Below are 6,352 nucleotides of genomic sequence, written 5' to 3'. Positions count from 1 at the left end.
ACACAAGTATCACTTACATTGATAGCACATATGTTTTGTTTTTCTGTCCTTTCTTGTAGGGCACGGTTGACATATTTTGTTTTCCTGCTGTTATGGTAGGCCTTTGTGATGCTGCGCCTGCCTGTGCACCTGTCCTCTCACCAGTGTGCTCCACAAGTTTTTCACGTAGTTCCCTGGGCAAAAACATTTTGTTTTTCCCTCAGCTATAAATGGTCTCTTATGAGTTCTAGTCTTAACCCACTAAGAAAATTTCTCTGTGGTATTTTGCACTTGTTATTTTCTTTGTAAACTATCAGACTATTTATGCCACACATTTAGGATCAAGTGAAACACAGCCACTGGGCAGTGCTTCATGTTTCAAGTGACATCATAGTTGCAATATAACTCACCAACAACATCTCTTCCTTTGGTTTTGTTGTAGAAAGTTTCCGTCTCAGGCTTCCATTTTGTCAAGATTTCCCCGTCAGTATTTCCCTATTGTGGTGCAATGTTGACATCAGCAGTACTAGTTTGTTTTTCTTTGCCTTACACAAAGCCAGTGTTATATCTTTCTAAAATCCAAAGATTGTACTACACAATACTCTGTTCTGAAGTTGTAACATCTCATTTGGAATGTCTACTTTATGTCTGTGTGTAGTTCCTGCATTTGTCAGCTTGCGTTCTGTTAGCAAATGTAGCACCAATTGGAAACTGGTAAACCAATTGTTGAATGTCATATTCTGATTAGTTTGGGAGATGGGAGCAGTAAGTCTATTTACAACATCTTTCGGTTTATTACTGTGTGAATAAGGACCTGGTGACTGAGTTTTGGGATGAATGTCTGAATTAAAAGCATAAGTTTTGCCTCTACATGGCCATACATTTTTATGCCATATTTTGAACCATTGCTTTTCCATAAGCCTTTTACATTCCTGTGATCACCATGAGAAACCCCTGCTAATACAGCAGACATATGAATGCTTTCAGTTCAGGTAGTGACATGTCATAACAAACACAGTTTTGAATATGGCTTTGGTGCACACAGAAGATTTTACATGCATTTTAGCCTTGGTGTATTTCACAGCATCTTGCTGCATTTCATCCGTTACAATTTCCAACCCTGAATGGCAGTGCTGGTATTCTGTCCATTGTTTTACCTCTGCCTAGACCTTCACTACATTTTTGGACCTAGTTCTAATATTGGATCATTCCATTTGTTTGTATGGCAGTTCTGCAACATTTAAACTACTAGTCAAATATGTATTCAGCTAGTCATCTGAATCAAGGAGGTCTGCACTCCCTGTGTCTGTGCCAGTCGATTCTTGCTCCATTTCACGTTCACAGGAAATTTAGCCCACATGGCCAACATCAAAGTTATCATCATCATCATCACACACCCACACCACTCTTCTGTTATGAAAGCATGCATTTTACCATAATAGACTATTTTCATCATCCATCAATGAGTAATCTGATGATTCATTTTTGACTTTCTCCAAAACTTGCAAATCTGACTTTTTATGTGCCATTGTACTGAATTGGGCTACTTCTACCAGAAAAATCAAGAAAACCTCTTTTTTTAAAAAAAGAAATTCTGAAGTGGTGTGGGTCTGTATGATCCTCTGTGATGCTCAGGTGAACATATGCAAAACCAGTTATACGGAGCATAACATGGCTAAAAATCCCATTTTGCCACTTTTACATATGTGCACGCACACATGACTTTTTTTTTTGTACTGGGACTTGAACTCAGTACCTTGTACTTACCAGGCAGGTGCTATGTACACAGAACTTGGCATGTGTCATATCAAGGGAGTAAACACATATATTGCTTCTTGTATCCCTCAGGGAAAGATACTAAGATGCATACTGGCTACTATTATGCTAAAGTGCAAATTTATAGTGGAAAAGTAAGGGATGCATGTATTGGGTTCAGTGTTCCATGTATTTTTTAATCATATCTCATACACACACACACATACACAAACTACATATATATATGCATACACACACACACACACACACATCCTGATAGATACATCTCAGGTAGATGTAAAACATGGCACTAGGCTTGGGAAACCCAAAGAATCACTAAAGGAACTATGTCCTCATGAAATTAAATTAAGAGATTGATGAACAAGTGTTGCTCTAGTGTCCTTTTCATCGTTAGCCTTAGTCCAGGCTAAAAGTCAAGGGGCGGGGGAGGTGGTGTGCAGTGTGCCCTGGGTAGGTCCTGTCTTTCTGAGTCTCTGTGGACCCTGCATTAGGTTTGTTGGGCATATCTCAGCCTTCCTCTCTCTCTCTGTCCCTCCTCCCCTCCCTCTCTTTCTTTCTTTCTTTTTTCTTTCTTTCTTTCTTTCTTTCTTTCTTTCTTTCTTTCTTTCTTTCCTTCCCACCCTAATTATAAACAATATTGTGATTTCATGTGCTTTTTTAGTCTTTTGAGGAATTGTTTTGTTCCTCCCTTTCTTAGGAGTACAGTAGTAAGGAGTAAAAGAAATGGATACAGTATCATTAGTCAAACGGAACTTACACAGGAATTTGCTGTCAAATCTGAGGGCAACCTTGTGCTTGTATATCTTGCCCTTCCTCCTCCACAGCATTCCCAGGAAGTAGCAGGACTGTGTGGGGATAACAGGGGCCGTCTGTGACCACTGCCACCTGACCTCCTCCTGTGAAACACCAGCCCAGCACCTTCCTTCTGGTGGCTGACGTCCCCCCTCCTGGCTTCCAGTCTTCCCATGAAGGCACAGACCCAGAACCTTTCTTATATACAGCGTCAGGCGTCTGCTGCTTCAGGCTTTCTGAGCTCAGGTAGAGGATAGAGTGCAGGCTCACCACTGTGAGGCACACCCACGATCACTAGTCACCCAGATGTCTTTGAGGTTGACACTGACAATTAGATCTGATTGCAGAATAGCAAAAAGTGGATGGATTTTCTGTTGCAGTGTTGGTACCAAGACTTGCCTTATGATTAGGATCTTTCTTTTTTCCCCCAAGACCTACCTCCTTCTCCTTTTTCTTCTCCTTCTCCCCAACCCCGTTCCCTTCCCACTTCTCCTCCTCCTCCTTCTTTGCTTTAAAGAAAGAGAAAACACTGTAAGACATCTTCATGCTTGTGAGTCTTACCATAGTAATTATAACAGCAGTGAGAATTTGCCAAGAATTTGATGCATGTTGGCACCAATCAGCTTCACGCTCGTGCCGCAAAGAGTGTCTGTATTCACTCTGCCTTACAGATGATGTAGCTGAAGCTCACAGGGGTCCAGTGAGCAAGTGACAGAGCTGGGCTGGAACCTGGGAAATGAGAAGCTGGCTGCAAAGTACTTGGTCTCTGATCTCCCAGCCTCTCACTTCCCTGGGCAAATGCTGCTGGGCTTTCTCGAGCCATCCTCTTAGTTCTATCTTCTCGACTAACTCCAAACCCTGTGTCTTAGTCCATTTTCTTATTCTGTAATAGGATGTGAGAGTGAGTCATCTTTTTTTTTGTTTGTTTTTTTCCAGTATCGGGGATCAAACTCATGACCTTGCGCTTGCCAGGCAGGCTTTGTGCCGCTGAGCTAAATCCCCAGCCCCTAGAGAGAGTGAGTCATTTATAAAGGGAAGAGATTTATTTAGCTCACGGTTCTGGAGGCCAGGAATCCATGATCCAGTGGTAGCTGTACCTGGCAAAGGCGTTCTGCTGCATCATAACATGCTGGAAGGGCAGAAGGCCAAGTGGGCCTGAGCCTCACCTTATAATGTGCTCACATAGCAACTGATTCAGCACCACGAGAGCAAGAACCCATGCCCATGAAAAAGGCATCACTTTCTGGAGCAGCTAATCCTATCTTAAGGGCCCCACCTACTCTCAATGTTATTACATTGGCAGTGAAACTTCACTATGAGTTCTGAAGGGGACAAACCACCGAAACCATAGACCCCTCATCCTTGGCCCTGTGCCACTGACCCACAGTGTGTATTCTGCCCACCTGGACTCTGCCCCTGGCACCTGGGACCGGCCCTGGTGTCTACGCACGGTACTGACCGGCTTGAATGGTCCTGAAACGAGGCTCAGCACGTGACCTGCCACACACCTGATGCTGTGCGGCTGCTTTATGGAGGGACAGGTGTGAATGCACACATTGATACCTGCAAACACGGAGGCTGCTCTATTCTCAGAGTGAGGTTTCGTTAACTTTGGGTTATGGGAACCAACACAATTATCCCACTCTAGGTACTTCATTCTGGCTATTTCTACTTTAATTTGCATTAAAATCAAGACCACATTTCCCATTTAAATTTTCATTCAAGTGTTCTTTCTAAAAATGGCTTTCTCGAGCCATAATGTGCATGTCACTCAATTCACCCATGTTAGGGGCTGGGGTTTTAGCTCAGCGGCAAAGCGCCTGCCTGGCAAGCGCAAGGTCGTGAGTTCAGTTCCCGGTACCGGAGAAAAACCAAAAAAAAAAACAAAAAAAAACCCATGTTAAGTGTATGGTCAATAATTTTTAGTAAATTTACAGAATGTGGGCAACCATCACTGTAATCTAGTTTAGAACCTCAACAAGACCCACATGCCCAGCATAGTTGCACAAACCTACAATCCCAGTATTGGGAGGCTGAGGCAGGAGGATCATGAGTTCAAGGCCAGTGTAGGCTATACACACACACACACACACACACACACACACACACACTCATGCCCTTTTATTCACAGCCATTCTATTCTGTGGGCTTCTTTGGCTTCCCCTGTCTATGCCAGGGGCATTTAAATAGTTTCCCAGGAAGAAGAGGACAGAGTTAACACAGGGGTCCCTCCGTGTTTCCCCCAGCTGTAGTGTAGTTACAGCTGCCTTCCAGTGTCATTACTCATAGTCCAGATGCTGGTTCTCTCAACTCCAGGTGGCTATCAATGCTGGCTCCTGCGGATGGACTCAGACACTGCCGCCTCCTGCTGGCGACTTCTCCTGAGCCTCCTGGCATGGGAGTCCCAAGGGGGCACACACCCCCGTGATAGCCCACATGCGAGTCCCACCCCGGGCTTTGTTTGGCTCTCTCTCACCTTTTTGGATAGATTTCTTGGGAAGGAAATGAGAAAGAGCTGGCATGTCTTCAGCCACCACTGGCAGCCGATTCCAGTGCTCTGGGGCATGGAAGCACCCCCCCTCACCTCACCTCGCCTCGGGGGACACGTGTGGGGACAGCATGGCATGTTCTAAGCTCCCCAGGTCCCTCCTCTCCGCCCATCTTGTGCTGTTGGGGAGCCACAGAAGACATCCAAGCAGATCTGTCTCATGTAAACTCTAGATCCTCGCACCTGGAACCAGGGGCCTCCTTGGACTTGAGCCAAACAGAATAAAGTGTTTTTGCTGTCACCAGACGCTTTGCCCACAGCGGTTCCTTTAGCCTTTGTCTGGGTATTCTGCATACAAATATAAAGTCTCTCTTCACCTATGAGATTGAGGAAAATTGAGGCTCAGCAACAATTAAGCAAAACTTGACAGTGGTGCCACAGCAGAGATACACACACAGTTTGGGTCTTATTTGGGAAGAACAAGGAAGAAAGTAGCAATGGTCTACTTTCTCACCCTGGGAAATAGATCAGAATGGTGCTGCTGAATTACAGTGGAATATCATGCAGTTATTCAGTTCAATTTATCTGTTTAAAAATATCTGCAGCCGTCAGAAGCCACGGACTTAGTGCAGCTGAAACACATGCTGAGTGGAAATTCCAGAGCAACCCCAACTGTGTGGCGGGTATGCAGCTCGCAGAGCGAAGTGTGTTGTCAGAGCACTTACAGACAGAAAGGAGAATGCGAGAGAGGGAAGGGCATAGAAAGCACTGCTGATAAATATGGATATAATGTAAACAGAAGCATATCGCTAACTGAGGGATATGACTCACTCAACTCTCTGCGTCTCTAGAAATTTTAACCACAAGAGTGATACTTACAGTAATATTTCATCAAACCAAGGGCATGTGAAAGTGTGTAGAAAGCATGGTCTGATCCCAAATTTATAAAAAGACGTGTGAGCGTGTTCACAAACGTAACGAAAGTGAGGCTGGTTATCATCTTCTGATTTACAACTTCCTGCCCCTGACAATTTCTCAAATGAATGTTGGCCTATGATTTTGAAATAGAAACAAAGCAAACACAGAGGAGAGCGGTGCCAGTCTGGCAACCTGTCCCCTCAACCTGCACGGGCTGTGCTGTAGGCTTCTGTGTGGTGAGGGACTCCCTCCCGCTGCCTGGACCAGGGTTTGAAGACTGAGCTCTAATGACCAAACTTTGCTCTGTGTCATCTTCAGAACTCCTAGGCTACGATTTGTCGTTCTGCTTCTTTAAGAAAAAAAATTATTTTGAGATAATTTCAGACATACAGACAAATG

Source organism: Chinchilla lanigera, unplaced genomic scaffold, assembly GCF_000276665.1.
Source record: "Chinchilla lanigera isolate Chin_1 unplaced genomic scaffold, ChiLan1.0 scaffold00052, whole genome shotgun sequence".
NCBI lineage: Eukaryota > Metazoa > Chordata > Mammalia > Rodentia > Chinchillidae > Chinchilla > Chinchilla lanigera.
Note: the sequence above shows the minus strand (reverse complement) of the source record.